The sequence below is a fragment of the Notamacropus eugenii genome, chromosome 1 (genome assembly GCF_028372415.1).
Source record: "Notamacropus eugenii isolate mMacEug1 chromosome 1, mMacEug1.pri_v2, whole genome shotgun sequence".
Lineage (NCBI taxonomy): Eukaryota > Metazoa > Chordata > Mammalia > Diprotodontia > Macropodidae > Notamacropus > Notamacropus eugenii.
Window position 1 is genome coordinate 49,960,493 of NC_092872.1, and position 22,598 is coordinate 49,983,090.

General features: G+C 40.6%; 1 pseudogene; it reads left to right on the plus strand.

Annotated features, from left to right (window-relative positions):
* On the plus strand, window positions 1–10,397 carry LOC140500981 (small ribosomal subunit protein RACK1-like; annotated as a pseudogene).
* Window positions 10,398–22,598: the final 12,201 nt, after the last annotated feature.

Genomic DNA, 22,598 nt, shown 5'->3' on the forward strand with positions numbered 1-22,598 from the left:
ATGTGTGGGACTATTGTAGAACAGGTGGCAATGGTGGGGCTTCTATGTCATAAGGTGAGACCCAGGAAGGATGGTCTCCCTTCCAGTTTGCACCTATTTCCTCCTATCTTGACTAGCTTTATGAAATGCACATGCTCAGATTGTCTCCAACGCTACTCTTCCATAAGAAAGATGTTTGAGAGTCTGCATCTGGGATAGTGATGAGGAATATTGCTTGGAGAGTCTGTAAACAGCATCTAACTAATTTCAGTCTGCCAACCACACAGTCAAGAGGAGGCTTTTGAATGTCTCTGAAACCAAAGAGCTTCCTAGTCACCATGTAGCTAACTAGAAGAATTTGTGTACAGATGATTTATGCAGGCTTTCCGGGAAATGTCTTAGCCTGTGGTACTTGGATGGGTAGCATCAGAGGTGAACATTTCATATATCCATTAAATTTCGAACTCCACCACTGAGATTCACTTTTGGGGAGAAAGCCATTGTTTTTTGTTCAAATACCACCATTTTCTCTATTTCCCAAGGAGGGAGAAATCAGGAAGAGTATAACAATCAATTATTCTGGAGCAGGTAAATTTCTCACGTGAGTCCGGGAGCTGCCATAGGACAATGAGAGGGGAGAAGGCCCTAGAGAAAGGTAGGACCAATAAGGCTGGTTTTCACTTTCCATGGCCCTATTTGGTTTTCTTGATAAGCTGGGTATGCTCATATAGTTACTTACCTATGTAGGTCAGGGTAGTATTGAGTCTGAGTCTAACTTGGGTTTGAGCAGATGGCATCTGTGGGTCTCTATTCTGTTTTCTTTCAGGATAATTAGTATGAGAGATAAAGCGACTGTATGGGAAACAGGGCCAAGCCTTCTGCTCCTGAGGTCCTGGAGTGGCATTAGTTTGAGGAGGAAATGGAAATTCCTTTCTTCTCCAGATGCCCCAGCAAGACCAGGAAGTGACTTCCCTGTTGAATAGCCCTGAAGTGAATCCTAACAGGTCTCTTACTTGCCTGTTTGCCCATCTGGCTGTTCACTGACTTGTCCATCTGTTTTTGTCTCTAACTATCTTATTCTCTGTCTGTCCTTTCTAATAAAATATCATATAATGTCCTTTATATATGAATATTATCATTACCAGAGAGGGTAGAGGGGGTCTTATTGAGAGGAAAATGGGAATTTACAAAGGACTTTTCCATTCCATAGTGCCTTTGCTATTCCCAATACCTCCATCCTGGAGGCATGGCAGAGATGACTTTTTGGCCTTAGATAGGTCCTACTTTATTTTGGGTCTTAATTTAATTTCGTGTAAAATGATGGGAGTTGAACTAGATAACCTCTAAAGTCTCTTTCAGTATTAATTTTATGTGATTCTCTTAATGGATGGGACAAAAGAGACTCAGAGTGGGGCAAAGATTTGACCACAGTCCCATGGTTCATGACTGGCAGCATAAAGATTCGAAAACACGTCCTAATTCCCAGGTCAGGACTCTTTCTCCTGTGCCACCCTAATGTTGTCCAGTTGCTTCTTTTGGGATTGAGTTTTTGCGACCTTGTTCGGGGTTTTCTAGGCAAAGATACTACAATGGTTTTCCATTTCCTTCTCCAGCTCTTTTCACAGATAAGGAAAGTGAGGCAAACAGGGTTAAGGGACTTGCCAAGGGTCACCCAGCTAGTAAGCGTCTAAGGCTAGACTTGAATTCAGATCTTCCTACCTGCAGGTCGGTGCTCTGTCTACTGCTCTACCTCGTGGCCTCATACTTGATTCATAGTAAGTGACTGATAAATGCTTATCGATGATCTGACTGACTGATGCAATCTTTTCTGTCCTTGTTTCTCTGTGTCTTGTTCTTATTTCTTCCTATTCCACTATTATTACAGGTCACCTCAATACCAGGCTTCCTTCCAGATCACAGAGCTTACCAGTCAGGTGGTGTGGAGTAGGGGAAGAGAAGGAGGGACTTTGAAACTAAGGGGTGTCATTTTTAACTCCTATATTTTGTACTCATCCATAAGCATAAAAATTTGGGGCTGACAGGTTCTGGGAAGAGCCACAGACACGTCGCCCATCTGGTAGCTGTTGTAATCATTTCCCCCTTTTTCTTACATGATTATTACCAATGAAGTGTACACAGTTATGTTGTGCTTCAGTGATTGAATTCCATTGCAGACTAGCAGTGAAGGGAAGTGTCTACTGAGTGGGGGAAGCAGAAACCATACAAGACGAGACCACAAAGGAGCCAGTTGTCTTTAAGTCTGGCATAGCCCTGGTGTTCCATTCTGGTGCTGGGTAGTATGCATAACCTCTGGGATGAGTGAAGGATGGTCTCTCTTTTGTTCCTGTCATCAAATACGGACAGGTATTTGGACAACAGCACCCTCTTGTGGTTAAATGGAAAGCATGGCTCTCCCTAGCTCTTCCTACTGGTTCTTTCCAGTCATCCAGAATAATTCCGAGGGCTCACTGCGGGCCAGTGGAATTCCATTTCATTGACTCATGGTCACAATTAGCCTTTGATCTCTCTCACTAGCACTCTTGTCCTCGACATTTGTTTGGTCCGGTTCCTCTCCTTTCCCCTCCTTCTCTCTCCCTTCCTCTCTCCCTTCCTCCTTCCTCTTCCCTCTCTCTGTCTCTCGCACATGCAAACACTCTGGGGCCAAGCTCCCACACCACTCCAATCACCAATGTCAAGAGAACATCTTGATGTTCTTATTAACTGGGAGAGTAATTCATATTTCTAGGCCTCCTTTTCCTTCCCCTCACAGTTGTATATCAATGCAAGCACTTTGTCACTTGCTATGAATTAGGCTCAAACTCTGGACCATTGATTTCTCTCTGATGGTCCTCTTTTTCTATGTGGAAATTATAAGCAATTATCCCAGTTAGATATTCCATTAATGGTTTGGCCATCACTGCTCACTGGTGGTGTGGGTGATCTGCCCACTGTGGCCACAGCTACCCAGGCAAAGTACATCTGCCTTTGGCTGGCTCTAGAACTCACCATTCTCAGAACACAGAATTATCTCCTGGGCTCTTCTCTCATTTACTCTTCTTTTCACTCATTCCGAATGACTCTCATTCATCATCACAGTGTCATAGATTTAAATTTTGAAGAGACCTTTAAGGTCATCTGGTTCAAACCCCTCATTTTACACTTGAGGAAACTGAATCCTAGAGAGGATGAGTGATGCAAGATCAAACTCAGGTCCTCTAACTCCAAATTCAGTGCTTTTCACTCCCTCATCCTGAGACTCATTATACCCATCTACACCTGATATTTGCATGGGATCAATAACTCTTCTCTCCTCTTACCCATTTTTATAGTTTGGGGATTAATTAATAACTGCATATAGCTGGGCAAATTTTGCAACTTCTTCCACAACAAATGTGGAGGTGAGCAGTGGGAGAGGAGGGGTATTCTGAAGGCTTTCTGGGGCCACAATCCACTGTCTATTCTCTTTCCAGTGGCTCTGTCTGTTCGCTACACCTTGAGAAAGATTCAAGTTCCCATGATGGATGCTTTTACCGGTGACCAAGAATATCACATTGATAGCACAATTAACTCATCTGAGAGAATAATCTAGGATGACATGTTATGTGCTGGAACATCTGTCAACGATTCCTGCTAGGTTTCTCCATATTGGACTCAGGAGTTCTCTTCATTTGGAAACTTTCTGCTCCTAAGACCATGCAAATAGCCTCTTTCTCATCTTTTAGGGTGATTCCGGTGGGTCCCTGATCTGTAAAATCCAGGACTCCTGGATCCAGGATGGTCTGGTGAGTTGGGGAGAAGGTTGGGGTGCTCCTCACAGGCCTGGGGTCTACATTCTCATCACAGCCTTTGTGGATTGGATCCAATCACATATAAAGTGATTTCTTGGCCCATTTTCTCCTAACATTCCTTGGTCCCAGCATCAGCTCTCATGTCTGATGGGAAAACAATCAAAATGTATTCCTTATTCTTCCCTATCTCACTGGATCCATGAATTTCAGACTTCTCAAAATGCTTTCTTCCCTGAGATATTTATCCTTTTCTGCCATCTTCAGTGCCTAACAGGTTATATAGCATGGAGCTAAGAGCCTTGGACCAAAAGACCACCTTCATTCTAGTTCCTTTCTCTTCTTTAGAAGCAGCTGGGTGGTGCAGAGGCTTGATCACTAGGTTGGGATCAGGAAGATCTGAGTTCAAATTTGGCTTCAGACACATACAGGCAGCGTGACCCCAGGCAAGTCACTTAACTTCTGTTTGCATCAGTTTCCTCAACTGTAAAATAAGGATAATAGCAGCACCTACCTCACAGGATTGTTGTGAGGATCAAAGGAGAGAATATTTGTAAAACTTTTAGTTCAGTGACCAGCACATAGTAGGTACTATATGAATGCTTATTCCCTTCCATTCTTCCCTTTTCCCACTGATTCCCTGTATGACCTTGAGCACATTCTCTCCTCTCTGTGAGCTTCAGTTTCCCTTTCTGTAAAAGTACTAGGGGCTTCAACTCTTCCGGTTTTGTTGTTTCCAGCAAATCTATTCTCTGCCTGGACATTTGAGAATCTGGAGAGGGTAATGGGTGGGTCAAGGAAGGACGGGAGCTTGTTTATATGACTTTGCCCATATTTCATTAAACTACCTGTAAACTATGTGGTCTGGAGTCAATGTGTTTTCTTTTGGTTGGCTCTGGTCAAGGGAGCCAGTATTAGACGGAAAGCTAGGCTCCTCACAAGGAGGATACTTTTCAACTTCATATGAAAGGAAAAGTACTAAGAGTCAGAGCTATCAGTCATACAATGGTCTGCCCTGTGAGGTGATGAGTTCCCTGTCACTGGAACTATTCAAGTTAAGGCTGTAGATGACCACTTGTCACAATACTATACAAAGGATTCTTGATTCAATCAGGAGTTAGACAAGTTTATCTTTGACATCCCTCCCAGGGATGAGATTTCACACTTCTGTGTTGATATACATACACACACACATGTATATACATATACACATATATAGTATGTATACACACACACACATATGGTGTCCTGAAAGTCTTACTGCAGTTTTAAGCTTTAATAAGTTCAGAAGTAAAAATGTTACAAATGTTCAAAAAACATCACTTGAAAGTTTAATTATTTAAATTTCAGCTGTACTTATTGAATTTTGTGCATTTTCAACAAGAAGTATTTAATTTTAATTTTTTTGTTTCAGTTCCTCTTAAGGCTAGGAGTACTAATGCTATCCTTTCAGTCACTGGGCAGCAGATGATGAAAGTTTTTTTTATTTTTACAGAGTTTTAAAATTGGGTAGAACAATGTACAACACAAGAAGTTACATTGAATTTTATTAGAAACATCAATATTTAAAAAGAAATTAAATAGGTGACACAATGGCTAGAGTGCTGGGTCTGGAGTCAGGAAGACCTGAGCTCAAATTTGGCTGAATATATTTACTAGCTATGTGACTGTGGTCAAGTCATGTAACCTTGTCTGCTTCAGTTTCTTCAATTATAAAATAAGGGTAATAATAGCATCTGCCTCTTAGGTTTGTCGTGAGGATCAAATGAGATAATCGTCATAAAGCACTTTGCAAATTTTAAAGTGATATACAAACTGTTACTAATAATCATTAATTATCAATTAATGAAGTTAAAGCTACCGAGACTTCTGGGACACCCCGTATAATGAATTCAGTTGTAGGATAGAAAAGGCTATCAGAAAGCAAGCACTGCCTTCCATGTGGTTGCCTAAACACTCAAAGCACAGTAGAAAGACCCTAAACTGGGAGTCAGAAGACCATTCAGCATCTGTAATATGAAGCAGTTTCATGACATGGAATTCAAGAGAATCCTCAGCTTCAGTAATCTGTGGCTCTATGACCTCATATGGGAGATCCTTGATTATATTCCAGAGAATCCAGAGAGGCAGATATCTGACTCTCTAAGCCCCAACTTTTCTCAGATAGTGCATGGATGGTAGATGAGTATTCTCATGGCACTGAAAACTAGGGAGAGAAGGGCCTCTTAAGAGGCCCAAATTTCAGGGCTGGCTATGACACATTAATTATGCAACCTTTGGCAAGTGAATACCGCTTTCTGTTTCTTCAAAACAGAATAATAATACTTGCAGTAAGTCACAGGTGTATTGTATGACATGGTCTTGAAAACTAATGCATTCTAAGTATCTAGGTGAAAATTGTTGTTGTTGAGGTGGCAGGGAACAGTGGGATGATCCTATCCTTGGAGGACGAGTCTCTGAGTAGTAAGGTGGAATGATCCTACTTAGGCAAGCTTGGGGCCACAGTTGATCCTAGAGCCAATAAATAATGATAATGAATCAATAATCAATCAGTAATCAGTAATCAATTAGTCAATCACTAATGAACTACTTCTAACTCAGTGTTGATCTCAGAATACCTCCACTGACTTTTGATTGATCCATTTGTGCAATTAAAATCTCAAACAATGGTTCATTCTGGAGTCCTAAGTTGCCTCCTATATAATGGACACCAGAGTGGCAGAGCATTTTGAGCATCCCTGAAGAGCAACAGTCTTACAATTCATCATGAAGGTCAGAACTGATCTGAGCCTAGAGTTATTTTTGGGGTGGGCTTGCTGCCTATAGGGCAGTGAGGAATGATATGTCCACAAGGAAAACTTAGGCTAGGAAAGATGAAAGAGGATCCTCAATAACCTCCATAACCATACTTTGCATTCTGCTCATGGATCTCCTCATTCTCCACCCCTGCCCTGGCCTTACCCTGTCAAGAGAAACAGTGACTAGAAGAGAGAAGGACACAGAGGGTAAATGGGGGGTGGGGTGGGGAGAAGAAGATTGACCCTGGCAACTCAATGCTGTGTGCTGCATGATTGGGACCCACCAATGTATGGAAGGTGTCTTGTTTCCTACCCCTGAAACTGAAATGAACCTCCCTGTCCATGGAGAGGACTCCAGGAACCTATAACCTTTCTGTCACAGGGACTTGAAAACCTTCCCAGGTGAGCCACCAGCTCATAGGCAGCCCTTAGAAAGATGTGAATTGAACAGATTATCTAGGGGACAGGCATATTTTTCAACTCAAAGTCCAGTGAGAATTCTTGAGAGTAGAAGGCAGCCAATGGCTCTGTGATCCATTACTGCTCAAATGGTTTTTTTCCAACTGGGGAAGTGCATTAGTCATGGTTCATGTATAAAAACGTCAATAAAAGTATATGACCAAAAAGGTTTTCTTAAAAAAATTAGATTTTTCTCTTCCTTCAGATGAAAAGAGAGAAAATAATAGATCAATAACACAATTCAAACATTCTGTAGCTAGATAAAACATTGTATATTGTGAGCAGGGTAGTTATCTCAACAAACACATATACTTCCACTGCTAATTGCTACTGGCTCCATATTAATTCTTTTTCTCCTGGATTACTAAGTAGGAGTATGGATATTTCAGAGATATGAGTGAGGACCGGCTTATTGCTAGGGCCTAGTTGATAGAAGTAGCTCCATGTTTGACTACTGACTGACCCCATGTACAAGGAAGCCCCCATGAACTCCACAAACTGGTTTAGTCAGCCTCATTTAGGCAAGGAATGAAAAGCCCTCCTGACCATAATTATTTTAGCAAATTTCATTTAATCCATGTATATAAAGTTAACAAATTTTGCTAATCACAACACCCTGGTGATGGATGAAGGGTGTTACAGTCAAGGTCCCCATACCACTTGGTTCCTGTGAATCTGCCCAGCAACAACAACTAGATATAAGTCCAGAGACCCAGAAATCAGTGCGTTTGATTGGGGTTCTATAGGCCTATACTTCTTATGCTTGCCTTTGGGACTGAAGGGCTAAGGAGTCACATATTTGCATGTACATAAGTAATAAACTGCCTCATTTGTAATCCTTGAGAGCTTGTATTCCTTCTCAGTGTCTCAACTATGCTATCTTCAGAATAAGTTAATTATTTTCCCAGTGTTGAAACATCCTTGCATCCTAGCATAAATTCAACCTGATCATAGTGGATAAGTATCTGGACAAATTGCCTTTTTGTCAAAATTTTACTTAAAACTTTAAAATTGTTGTTCATAGTGGTATTTATCTATAGTTCTCATTATTTGATTTATCTTTCCCTGTTTTTGATATTACAACTCTATTTGTCTCATAAAAGATATTTGGCATTCTAGACACCAAATAGCTAAGCCAATTCAGTAATTCAGGTTCAGGGGTTAAACTGAGATATAACACTCAGGAAACATTAACTACTAAACATAACTTTACGCTGGGACAATGAAAAGTCAACTACAAGGTTTAAAGAGCAAAATAATTATTTCTTCCCAATTCTATAATCATCAGAAAGGAATTCAGAAGAATATCCTTGCAGGCAGAAAGAGCTTAGCAACTCATGAAGATTAATCTTCCTGACTCTCGACCCGGCATATTATATACTGCAACACTTAGCTACCTCTGGAATCAGGAAGCCCTGAGTTCAAATCCAGCTTCAGACACTAGGTATGTGACCCTGGGCAAATCACTTAACCCTGTTTGCCCCAATTTCCTTACCTGTAAAATGAGCTAGAGAAGAAAATGGCAAACCACTGTAGTATCTTTGTCAAGAAAACCCAAAATGGGGTCATAAGGAGTCAGACCTGATTGAAACAACTAAACAACAACACCACTCTACTACTACTGCTAGTTTAGTAACCCTCTCGAAAAAGGAAATGAATTTAGTCTAATGTCACTTGTTCTTAAGGAAGATAAACTAGGTCTTTATAATCAGTGATTCCTATTCAGGGTGTTCACTAACCATGTCTTTAAAGATCCATTTTAGAGTCTTCCAATTCAAGTCAGTCTCCCCAGCCTATGGTCTTCAGACCTAATTCTCATACCTTTTTTGAAAATCAGAATAGCATTTGTGTTTGCCCTTCCCATTCTTCATGATTTTTCAAAAATCTAGGCAGTGGCTCAGCAATCACAACCACCAGTTGCTTTAGGATCCAAGGATGAAGTTCATTTGTTTCAGGAGACTTGGCCATGAAAGCATTAGATCATGATTTTGGGTATTTGGGTCAAAAGAGAACACCTGAGCTAGTAAGTCATGCAGATTTAATTAGTAAGAAGGAGACTTAACTGGCCAAAGATGGCAGCAGATGTCTTTAAGAAGTGAGAGACTTTTGTCCATTGCGTTCAAAGGAAGGTGCTCTTAACTTTTAGCACTTATTCTTGGACAGGGTAAACTTGAGCAACCTATTGAAGCTTTTATGGAAATTGTGTCATCCTTCGTTGCTGAAGAAGACCATGCCATCAGAGAAATGATGATATGACTTGCACTTGACTTTGTTTTGAGTGAAGGAGGGCTGTGCAGGTCCCCAGCCTCACTTCTCCTCCAGAGCCATCGGAATCCAATGACCAGATATTCATCAGGATAATTGGAGATGACCTAGGATGCACTGGGAGACCTTGGGCCCTTTAGGCCAAGATCTTTGCAGGTACTCACTTAGGGTGAGGTAATGCCCATTCATTGAATAGGACTGTTTAAGCAGTAGCCAGGGCATGACCCCTTTAACGAGGCCAAGAAAAGAAAGGCATCAGGCTGGGAGAGAAACAGCAACAGTTACTCTTGATAATCACTTTAAAGCTAGAAGGGCCCAAAAGGGCCCTTAGCCAGGGGCCCATTGGTGTCCCAGTTTCAGAGTACAGTAGGCTTAAGGTTTTGGGAAAGGAAAGAACAGGAAACTAGCCAGTAAAACCCATTTCCTCTGATGGCCAGTTTGCACTCTCAGGCTCCTGGGATGGTACACTAAGACTGTGGGATCTCACAACTGGCACTACCACCAGGTTCTTTGTTGGTCACACCAAGGATGTGCTGAGTGTAGCCTTCTCTTCATTGTTTTTGGTTCCTGTGATAAGACTATCAAGTTGTGGAATACCCTGGGTGTCTGTAAATACACTGTGCAGGATGACAGCTGCTCAGAGTAGGTGTCCTGTGTCCATTTTTCACCCAATAGCAGCAACTTCATCATTGGCTCTTGTGGCTGGGACAAGCTGGTCTGGGACTTGGCCAACTGCAAACTGAAGACAAACCACCTTGGCCACATGGGCTACCTAAACACAGTTACAATTTCTTCTGAAGGCTCTCTGTGCTTGTGGAGGCAAGGTGGTCAGGTCATGCTGTGGGACTTCAATGAGGGTAAGCATCTCTATACTCTGAATGGTGGTGACATGATCAATGTCTTCTGCTTCAGCCCCAATCGCTACTGGTTCTGTGTGACCACTGGGTCCAGCATCAAGATCTGGGACCTGGGGGGCAAAATCATTGTGGATGAGCTTAATTCAGAAGTGATCAGCCCCAGCAGCAAGGCTTAGCCTCCTCAGTGCACTTCCCTAGCTTGGTCTGCTGATGGCCAGATATCTTTTGCTGGGTACACAGATAACTTGGTATGAATGTGACAAGTGACCATTGTCACTTGGTAAAGGGGTCAACCATAAGTCAGATTTCGAAATAAAGACATTAATTTCTACCTTTTGAAAAAAAAAGATAGAAGCACTCTTCAGCTGGTTATGCCTAAAGAACTAAAGAATTTTCTAGAGTTTTTTGGCTATTATAAAAATGGGAGCAGAATGATTAACTAAACTACCTGATGCTCTTTCATGAGGATTTGTAGTTGAGAAGGACTAAAAGCAGAAGGGCCCAATGTGTCTTGATAATTGAGATAAGAAATATGAACAAGATTTTCAAGATTTCTTTAAGTATCTCATTATCTCATTCAGGCACAAATGTTGGCTTATACACATACATGCAAGCCCTTTCTGTTGTATGCTCTTGCTAGTCTAGAAGGCTTGGGAATGATCTTATACCAAGAGAACAATGGTCACTAGAAACCTATTGCATTTGTCAACAGAGGAGTTATTGACAGACAAATCCTCTTATTCCATGAACAAAGTAGAATTTTTGGTTTTGAAATAACTGATCACTGATAACTTCCAAGACTGAGTATAGACTTCAATTTCAAGTATGTGTGGACAATGATCCATAGATTTATATATTTTGACTATCACCAGATGGGATGCTACTTGCCACAGATGGGTAATCATGGGAGCCAAGTGTGAGGTCAGCATGTACTATTAAACAGGAAAGACTACTATGGATATAGATACTTTTTCCCAAAGTCCACTTGAATTTAAAGATATGATAAAACCATAGAAGGATTGAAGGTGAATGACATGTCTATGACATGTAGAGAGATGATCATCAGATTCCAAAAGAAGATCAGTCATCCTGTAGGTTCCTCAGATTTCAAAGGCTAACTTAGCTACTGGATCATTAAGCTGATGGAGAACTCTCCTGATCAACCAACCTTATATAGATGAAGAAATTCAGATTCAGAGAAATACAGTGACTCACCTAAGGTCACATAAGTAGTGAGAAGCGGAGAAACAACCAGTCCCTCTCTTGTATTGGAATAACAGTTGAAGGAAGTCATACTTTCGGTTCAGACTAGATAGAATGTAGGTTCAGAAGAACCTGGACAGAAACAAGTAATAATATGATATTCAAGGTTATTCTCCAATTTCAACTCAATAGTTATTTCTGTTGGCCATTGTCCTCTTTTCCTGAAGCCCTCACCCTCTTGTCCTCTCACTATTCATCTTTTGCCAGACCTCAGCCCAGGATCTCAGCCCTACTCATAAGCAGCTGAAGAGAGCTGAAGGAAGTCTTACAACTGTGCTGACTGGGTACATTACTCATTCATGTCATCCAACTTCAGCTGGACCTTTGATGTAATGGATTCTATAGCTCTCTCACTCTCTAGAAGGGAGTTCAACCTTTTCTCCTCAAGCTATCCCCACCTCTCTCTAGGCTGAAGACCTTGCCTCTTACTTTACTGAGAATATGGAGGCCATTTAATATGAGCCCCCTCTTTTCCCATTCTCTTCCTCTCATTCGTTTTCCTTGTTATCATCTCTCACTCTCTACCTTTCTCTCAGTCTCTGAAAAAGATGTAGCTTTTGACCTTGACGACACCAGCTCCTCCACTTATACATTAATCCCATCCCTTCTCAGCTCTTTCAGCAGATTGCACCTTTAATTATCACCCCTTTTCTAATCTTCAACCTTTCTATCTCCTAGATGAGTTCCTTCTCTATCTTTCTATGTACTAGATTAGATTCCTTCCTAACCAATGTGCTTATGTCTCTTCCATTCCTAAAATGCCTTTGCTGGACCCTACCACCTCTCAAGATATCATTCTATATCTCTCCTTGAAAAAGTTTTCTCCACTTGCTGCTTCTACTTTCTCTCACTCCTCAAGCTTTGGGAATCTGGATTTTGACCTCTTCAGTCCACTGAAACTGCCCTCCCCAAAGTTACCGGTGATCTCTTAATTGGCAAACCTTTTCCCAGTTCACATCCTTTCTCTACCTCTCTGCTGCGTTTGGCTCTGTTGGCTCTTTTCTCCTCCTGGATACTCTCTTCTCCTTAGGTTTTCATGATCCTACTTTATCCTGGTTTTCTTCCTCCCTGTCTGCCCCTTCTCAGGCCCTTTTATAATGATAATGATACAACAGTAATAACGATAACAACTAACATGTATGTAGCACTTACTAAGTGCCGGACTGTTTCATTTGACCCTTGCAACAGCCCTAGGAAGTAGGTTCTATTATTATCTCCATTTTACAGGTGAGGAAACGAAGTCAAGCAGAGGTTAAGTCACATAGCTAATAAGTGTCTGAGGTCAGATTTGAATTCAGGTCTTCCTGACTCCAGGGCCAGCACTCTATCCACCACATTACACTCTCTAACTATTCTATAGGTATTTCTCAAGGATGACTGGAAAAATCAGCTTTTTGACCCCCAGGGAGATTTCTAGGTATGTAGGGGACCTGGGAAAGGCTTAATTAAGCTGATAGAAAGGACATCCAGGAAAGTTCCAGGGTTGTATTGGTAAATGTTTAACAATCAGCTCACCAGGAAAAAATGTACTCATGACGCACTTTTAAGTTTAACCTGCATTATTAAAACCTTTTCCATTTCCTTCTTTCTTTATGCTCTCTCTCTGTCTTTATCTCTCTGCTTTTTTCTGTTTTTGTCTTTCTGTCTGTCATTCTTTCTCTCAGCAACCTCATCAATTAGCTCCCATTAATTTAGCTACTATCTGCTGCTGATGACTCATAGTTCCACATGGCCAGACCCAGTCATTCTCCTGAGCTTCAGTCTTGTATTATTAATCGCCTAATGGAGGTTTCAAACTGAATATCCTAGAGACACATCAAACTCAACGTGCTCCTAATAGATCTCAAGATCTTTCTGCTCAGACCCTTCCCTCTTCCAAGCTTCCCTATGTCTGCCAAAAACACCAGCATCCTTCTAGTCTCCCGGGTTCATAATCTCAGCATCATCCCACACTCCTCACTCTCCATTATCCTGTAATTTTCAATCGGTAGCCTAATTTTGCTATTTCTGACTCCATGACGTCTCTTGCATCTTCCCTTCTCTCCATTCACACAGCCACCACTTGAGTTCAGGGTCTTCTGACTTCTCTCTTAGATTATTACAGCTGGTCGTTCTGCCTCAAGGCTCTCACCATTCCAAATCCTTTCTACACATCGATGCCAAAGTAATTTTCCTTAGGTGCAGATCTGATTATGTGACTCAAATAAATTCCATTGATCCAGGCAACAGTATCAACTGTAAGTTCCTCTGTTGAACTTTGAAAGCCCTATACAACCTAGCCCAAGCTTCGTTCCAGCCTCATTGGAGGTAACTCGTCTCTTCTGCAATTCAGCCAGACTGGTTTTCTGTCTATTCCTCATACGTAACACTCTATCTCATATCAAAGTACCTTTGCCCTGGTCATCCCTCATGCCTGTAATATACCCTTTTTATACCTCTGCTTCATAGAGTCCTCTTTCATTTAAGCTTCAGTTCAAGCACCATCATCTGAATGAAGTCTTTCTTGATCACCCCAACTTATAGAGCCCTCACTCCCAAACTACCTTGTATTGAACTACTTTCTGTATGTGGGTATTTATTAACTTGATATTTATGCCATATATACTTACATAAGAATGGCTAGGTGGTACAGTGAGCTCATCTTCAAGAAGACTCATCTTCAAGAGATCAAATCTGGCTTCAGACATTTACTGGTTGTTTGACTTTAGGCAAGTCACTTTATCTCATTGGACTTAGTTTCTCATGTGTAAAAATGAACTGGAGAAGCAAATGGCAAACTACTCTACTATCTTTGCCAAGAAAACCCCAAAGGGGGTCACGGAGAGTTGGACACGATTGAACAACAACATACTTATATAAACTTGTTGTCTCCCTACAAAGTGAGTTTCTTATGAGTAGGGATTGTTTCTTTCTTCATACTTTTATCCCTATAGTACCTGGCAGATGGTCAGCACTTGGGAAATTCACGTTGATTGATTTATCAAATAGATACTCTAACTGAGAAACCTGGTGTTTAGAGGAGCCTCCAAGATAGCAGACCTACTTCATGCTGAGCTCTTGAAAGATTGGGCAACTTATAGATTTACAAAATAATTGCAGAGAATGGTGGGATTCTTAAAAAGATAACTTGTCACAACTACTTATTGTCAGTTGGGGAGTAATGACTCTGATGACTGGGAGATAGGGAGTGATAAGCTCTGAGGAGAAGAGCAGTCTTTGCAGATAAGACAGATTGCCTGAGTTACTTAACAGCCCCAGAGGCAAAGATTCAGATGAAGAGGACATTGTGTACTATACCCTTCTAGAAAAGTCAAATGACTCTGTTTCAGGGTCCCAGGGACCTCAGTCCAGATATTGGGGAAGGGCTGAACTCCGAGAGAGCTTGTGTTCTGCCTAGTGGTTTAGCTGTGGAGATAGATCCCTGGTGTACAGACATTATCCACAGCGTATAAGAAGGTTATTAGATTTCCTAGAGCAATCCAAACACCCAGATTGGTTGCTACAGGCCTTTTAGTCACTGACCACTTGTGTGACTCTGGGAAAGTCATCTCACTTCTTCTGGGCTTGGATTTCCTCATATGCAAAAGGAAGGGGTGAGAATAAGACAGAGGTGGGGAACCCGTTGCCTTCAGGCCACATGTGGTCTTTAGGTCCTTAAGTGCAGCTTTTAAAATTGGATTCAGTCAAAAAGCCACACTTATGGATCTGGAACATTAAAGGCACCTAATAAGAGACAGTTTCTGGCTGGTATATTAAGTAATGTGACTCTCTAGTAAGATGTTACTTAGTTAAGGGGTAGAGGACAGGGTCCTTCTCTGTTCTAATGCCATGGTAATCCTGTCTATATGGTGCCTAGTGCTGGAGGATTTAATCAGGTGAACTTGTACCGATGGACCTTGCTTCCCTTTGACTCCTTTTGTATTTGCTTTTTCCTTGAGGTGGCGAGCTTGGGTTCAATGATGCAGCAGTGATAGCAGCAATATTATTGACCAGAGCAGTTGGCTGGAGTTGCAGAATTGGCAGAGCAGACATAGGGCTAGTTTCTGATCTGACTATGGCAGCTAGACATGGGACAAGGATGAGAGAATTCAGTATTAATTTACAAATAGTTGCAACTACTCTAGGTCTCTTGGAGAGCACATCCAATACCAGGAAAGGAGAAGAGGCATAAACATGTGAGAAGTTAAATAACACTTTTAAAAAAGGACTTAAATAAATTCTTTAAATAAATTCAGAGGGGGCAATCCCATTCCCATAGCAATACCTCAGATTGTCCTCTGCCTAACTTCCTTTATGAATCATTCTGGGCTCATGAGAATTTTGTCAAGTCATTGAAAGAAGGAGCCTCTTTCCAGGAAACATTCATGATGTTGTAGCCATGTGGGTGTCCAACATGGCAATCAGCATGCTTCCTGATGGACAGAGAGAACACTTGGCAATGACATTGATCTAGTGTGCTCAGCAGGGCAAATCTGCAGATAATCTTGGACATGGTCAGATTTCATTCTCTTTCTAGGGTCATGAAGAAATGAATGAGAGTCATGATGGGCTAAGCCAGTCCTATGAAAGCTAGGTAGAATTGATCAGGAAGTTTAAGGGCTACTTACTAACAGTCATCGATAACAACAAAATTATGAAATGCTTACTATGTACCAAGTACTGTTAAGTACTGAAACTTTAAAAACAGAAATGACAGTCTCCCTATTCAAAGAGCTTATATTCAAGAGTGGAGACAAAATATACCACATATGTATAGATATACATACATACATATATTTACATATATACACGCATACATATTTGTATATGCAAGAATCAATACAATATAATTTAGGGGCAGCCATTAGCTGTGCTAGTCACACTATTACTTGTGTGACCAGGGCCAAAATCTATGGGCCTTGGTTTTTTGATCCACATGGAAATTATTGACCTTTTCACATGTGGACATTTTGTTTGCTGAAAGGCAGAGAAAGAAGATTAAATTTTTTCAGTCTTTTAAATAATTAATAGTATTTTTTTCTGATTATATATAAAGATAATTTTTAAACATTCATTTTTTGGGAAATATTTTGAGTTCCAAGTTTTTTTCTCTCCTTCTCTCTTCTCCTCCTTCCCCAAGATGGCAAGCAATCTGATGTAGTTATAGATGAGCAATCATGTAAAATATATTTCTACATGTGAAAGAAGAAACAGAACAAAGGAAAAAAACATTACCCCCCTCCTCCCCCCAAAGTGAAAATAGTATGCTTTGATCTGCATTTAGAATAGTTTTTTCTCTGGATGTGGATAGCATTTTCCATCATGATTCTTTCAGAATTGTCTTGGATCATTATGTTGCTGAGAAGAGCTAAGTCAATCAGAGCTGATCCTTACACAGTGTTACAATGACTGTGTACAATGTTCTCTTACTTCTGCTTACTTCACTCAGCACCAGTTCATGTAAGTCTTTCCAGGTGAAAAAAAGAGTATTTTTGAAAGGAACACTGACAAAAGCAGTTTGAGAAGAAATACGGTCTCTCAAATAAAATGTTATAGAGAGACAGAGACTGTTCTGAGGATCAGAGAGAAAACTGTCCTTAAGAACAATGTGCTGAGGGAATCTGTTTAAAGGCACAGTACCCACTGAGTTTAGATAGTTCTAAACATTGCTGTCTCTCAGATAATTTGCATATGATTGTTTTCAGTATTTTAAAGATAATAATAGAGAAACTCTAAGCCAAATAACCAAGGACTATGAGAAGATTCTATAAGAATAAAGTCATATATGAGAAAGGTGGAATTTTTGAGTTGCATAGCATAAGTTAGAGGTGGTTGGTTTGCTGCTTAGGAGGGGGTGTGTGCCTTGATTTGAGGTATTAAGAAATGCCTAAGAAGAAGAGAGAGGAAAGGTAGAAGTTTACTAGATGAAAATAGAAATCGGAGAGAAAGCTGAGCATAGGAGCAGCCAGGGATAGAAGGTGTAGGAAATGGTAAGAGGAACTGCTTACAGAAGGCAGAAGACAGGAGGTGATCAATGCTTTCAAGTATTATCTGTAGCTGTTTTGCTGGGAGTGATGCTGATTGGAGGAGAGGCATTACTTTGCTAAGAGCTGATTGAAAAGTCATCTATAGTCTGAGCCAAAGAAAACCTCTCAAGGATGACTGTATTGTTATTTACTGCTCTCTCTGGCTTGACAGAGAGAAACAGAATGGGAAAGACAGGCTTTGCATCTGCTAGCTGTGTTAATTAGAAAGGAGGTATGACTTTACTAGGACCTAGGTGGAAAAAAACAGAATCTCTTGAATTTTGAGGTGCTGATTGGGGAAAGATTGTGCAGTTCTACCACTGTTTATAGTTTAAGTGAAAAGACCCTTCAGAGCTCCAGAGCAGATCTGATGAGCTTGGCAGATCTTCAGCTAAAGGGAACTTCTTATCATTGAAAGAGTGTAACGCTTCTTTTTTTTTAGCAGAGTAGTTGCAAAACTTGTCGTTCCCCTTCTGCTTTTCACTTTGAAACCAGAGATTTTGTGCAGATGGGAAACACATTGGTGGAAACTCAAAAAATAGAGACATCACCTTTCTGATAAAGGTCCACATAGTTAAAGCCTATGGTGTAGGTAAGAATAGAGGTGATGGTAACAGATAATTGCTAGGAGACAGGACTCTTGCGTTCTTCTTGAGTGACAGCATGAAGTGGTGGAGAGAGTTTTGAACCTGGAGTCATTAGGCATATAGGTCTATCCTCTTCTGATATTTATCAGTAGGTATTTAACAGCTAGGAAGTATAATGGATAGCCTACCAGTCCTGGAGTCAGGAAAACTTGATTTCAAATCTAGCCTCAAGACACTTACTAGTTGTGTGACCCTACGCAAGTTACTTAACATAGTTTGCCTCAATTTTCTCATCTGTAAAATGAGCTGGAGAAGGAAATAGCAAGCCTCTCCAGTATCTTTGCTAAGAAAATCTTGACCATGAAGGGTTGATGTGGCTAATCTACTAAACAACAACACTCAACCTGAGCCTCATCTGTAATATGGGTATATATAATATTGCCTGTTATATCAACCATTTTTCAGAGGTGCTGTTAGGATCAAATGAGGTAATGCATAGAAAGATCACTGCACACCTAAAAGTCCCTATGTGGAAATGTCAGCTGTTAGTATGTTCATTATCTCATTCCCACATTTTTCTTCATCATCATCATTATCATTTATTAAGTTGCTTTCATTTTTATGGAGTTTGGATATGTAGTCAGAATAATTGATTTTTATAGTGTAATAAAAGTAGAAGAATACAAGCTCCTTCATTCCCAACATCCTTGATCCAATTCTGTTAGCAGATGGAATGATGGGGATGAGAATGACCTCATCCAGTCACTATTATTAATCTCATTTTAAATCTCATTCTCATTTTTTTTTTGGTAGAGGTCAGAGAGAAACAGTCCTGAGACAGGTCATTACATCATGACTGCTATGATTAATATTATTTGAGGAGGTAATTACAAGGCTAACACCAGTCCCAAACATAGAAACTCAGGGACTGGGGTTTTCACTGAAGCTGTGTAAGATCCAAGGAGGAAAACTGGATGCCTGGGTTCACAGGACTCTCCTTATTCAGAGGAAGCCCAGGTTGGCATCATTGGGAGCAGAGAAGACAATGTGAAAGAATTTATATGGTAGGTCAACGTGAGGATGTACTAGGGTTATTTCTCAAGGCACATCATGGTCACTCTCTTATCCACTATCAGTGAATACTGACTGCTTTCCATCACTTTGATAGATGAGTGAGTCACTTTCACCCCTCTGAGTTCAGGGGACATGAATGAACTTGAAGGTAGGAGGGAAGAGTAGTGGAGAAAGATCCAGGCCTGGAGAGCCAGGACCCCCAAGACTTTGGATCCAAACTCTGTCACTAATTCACTGGGTGACTTTGGTAAGGGAAGGGATACAGAGATGAGGAATGGAGGGTCATCTGTGAGGAACAGAGAGGACAGTTTGGGCTGCATTGTGCAAGAGGGGGGTTGATATCCAATGAGGTTGGAGAGAGATAAGTTGGGGCAAGGTTGTAAAGGTCTTTAAAAGCTAGATAGAGGAGATCATATTTGATCCTAGCATTAACAGGAATAGGAAACTATGGGAATTTATTGAGCAAGGGAATGAAATCATCAGTCCTGTGCTTAAGAAAAGTCACTTTGGCACAACACAGAGTATGGGCTGGAATGAGGAGACATTTGAGTCAGGGAGACCAATTAGGAGATTGTTTCAATGATCTGAGCAAGAGATAAAGCCTGAATGAGGATGGTAGCTGTGTAAGTAAAGAGAAAAGGCTGGATGAGAGAGCTGGAGTCCATAGCCTGGAAGGGCAGGTTCCCTATACTTTTTCCTAGGGTTTTGGGCCATAATAATCTATGAAGGATCCAGCCCAGGACCTTGAGCCTTAATGAACTAACCAGCTTTTGTAACAGGGTGGGGGATTTTGCTTTTGGATCGAGGGCTTTCTTCTTTTATTCCCTTCTAAGTCTTCTCTGTTCACTGAATATTAACATAAGACACTAAGCTGGGAAGAGGAACCAGGCTTTCCTTTTTTTTCCTTTTCTTTTATCTCAATCACGAGACTTTAAATTTATCCTCTTTAAATTTCATCTCATTAGATTTACCCCAATGTTCCAGCCTGTCAAGATGTTTTTGGAACCTGTCCATTCACTGTGTTTGTTAGGTTTTTGTGACATATTTCTGCTGGATCTCTTCCTACCTATATGACTACTTTTTCTTATGTACCCTTGCTGATTCTTGAATCTTGTCATGCCCATCAACCACGAACATCCCCCAAAACATCATCCTTGGTTTTTTCTTTTCCATCTGTAGCATCTCACTAGGTGGCTCATCAACCCTCTTTGTGTTCAATGATCGATCATCTCTAAGCAGGTGATTCCTAAAGTTATAGATCTAACCATAGTTTCTCTCCTGAGTCACTAACTGGTGGCACAGTGGATAACACTGGGCTTAGAATCAAGAAGACTCATCTTCCTGAGTTCAAATACATTCTTGGATTCTTACTAGTTGTGTGATCCTAGGTAAGTCACTTAACCCTTTTTACTTCAACCTCCTCAACTGTAAAATGAACTGGAGAAGGATATGGCAAACCACTGCAATATCTTTGCCAAGAAAACCCCAAATGGGGTCATGAAGCATCAGACACAACTGAAACAACTCAACAAAAACTGCTTTTTAGACACCTTGAACTTGATATCTTTATTTTTTATTTATTTTATTTTAAAAATTTATTTATTTAACTTTTAACACTCATTTTCACAAAATTTTGGGTTCCAAATTTTCTCCCCCTTTGTCCCCTCCCCCCACCCCAAACCACCAAGCATTCTGATTGCCCCTATCACCAATCTGCCCTCTCTTCTATCATCTCTCCCTTCCCTTGTCCCCATCTTCTCTTTTGTCCGGTAGGGCCAGATAACGTTCTATACCCCATTACCTGTATTTCTTATTTCCTAGTGGCAAGAACAGTACTCGAGAGTTGTTCCTAAAACTTTGAGTTCCAACTTCTCTTTATCCCTCCCTCCCCAACCATTCCCTTTGGGAAGGCAAGCAATTCAATATAGGCCATATCTGTGTAGTTTTGCAAATGACTTCCATAATAGTCGTGCTGTGTATGACTAACTATAATTTCCTCCATCCTGTCCTGTCCCCCATTGCTTCTATTCTCTCCTTTGATGCTGTCCTTCTCCAAGAGTGTTGACTTCAAATTGCTCCCTCCTTCCATTGCCCTCCCTTCCATCATCCCCCCCACCCTGCTTATCCCCTTATCCCCCACTTTCCTGTATTGTAAGATAGGTTTTCATACCAAAATGAGTGTGCATTTTATTCCTTCCTTTAGTTGAAAGTAATGAGAGTAAACTTCATGTTTTTCTCTCACTTCCTCTCTTTTTCCCTCCACTAAAAAGTCTTTTGCTGGCCTCTTTTATGAGAGATAATTTGCCCCATTCCATTTCTCCCTTTCTCCTCCCAATATATTTTTCTCTCATCCCTTAATTTCATTTTTTAAAGATATGTTCCCATCCTATTCAATTCACTCTGTGCTGTGTGTGTGTGTGTGTGTGTGTGTGTGTGTCTGTAATCCTACCTACTACCCAGATACTGAAAAGTTTCAAGAGTTACAAATATTATCTTTCCATGTAGGAATGTAAGCAGTTCAACTTTAGTAAGTCCCTTATGACTTCTCTTTGCTGTTTACCTTTTCATGCTTCTCTTCATTCTTGTGTTTGAAATTCAAATTTTCTTTTCAGCTCTGGTCTTTTCATCAAGAATGCTTGAAAGTCCTCTATTTCATTGAAAGACCATTTTTTCCCCTGAAGTATTATACTCAGTTTTGCTGGGTAGGTGATTCTTGGTTTTAGTCCTAGTTCCTTTGAATTCTGGAATATCATATTCCACACCCTTTGATTCCTTAATGTAGAAGCTTCTAGATCTTATGTTATCCTGCTTATATTTTCACAATACTTGAATTGTTTCTTTCTAGCTGCTTGTAATATTTTCTCCTTGACCTGGGAACTCTGGAATTTGGCCACAGTGTTCCTAGGAGTTTCTCTTTTTGGATCTCTTTCAGGCGGTGATCAGTGAATTCTTTCAATATTTATTTTGCCCTCTGGTTCTAGAATCTCAGGGCAGTTTTCCTTGATAATTTCATGAAAGATGATGCCTAGGCTCTTTTTTTTGATCATGGCTTTCAGGTAGTCCCATAATTTTTAGATTGTCTCTTCTGGATCTATTTTCCAGGTCAGTTGTTTTTCCAATGAGATATTTCACATTATCTTCCATTTTTTCATTCTTTTGGTTTTGATGTGTGATTTCTTGGTTTCTCATAAAGTCATTAGCCTCCATCTGTTCCATTCCAATTTTTAAAGAACTGTTTTCTTCATTGAGCTTTTGAACCTCCTTTTCCATTTGGCTAATTCTGCTTTTGAAAGCATTCTTCTCCTCATTGGCTTTTTGAACCTCTTTTGCCAATTGAGTTAGCCTATTTTTCAAGGTGTTATTTTGTTCAGCATTTTTTTGGGTGTCCTTTAGCAAGGTGTTGACCCACTTTTCATGCTTTTCTTGCATCTCTGTCATTACTCTTCCCAGTTTTTCCTCCACTTCTCTAACTTAATTTTCAAAATCCTTTTTGAGCTCTTCCATGGCCTGAGCCCATGGAATATTT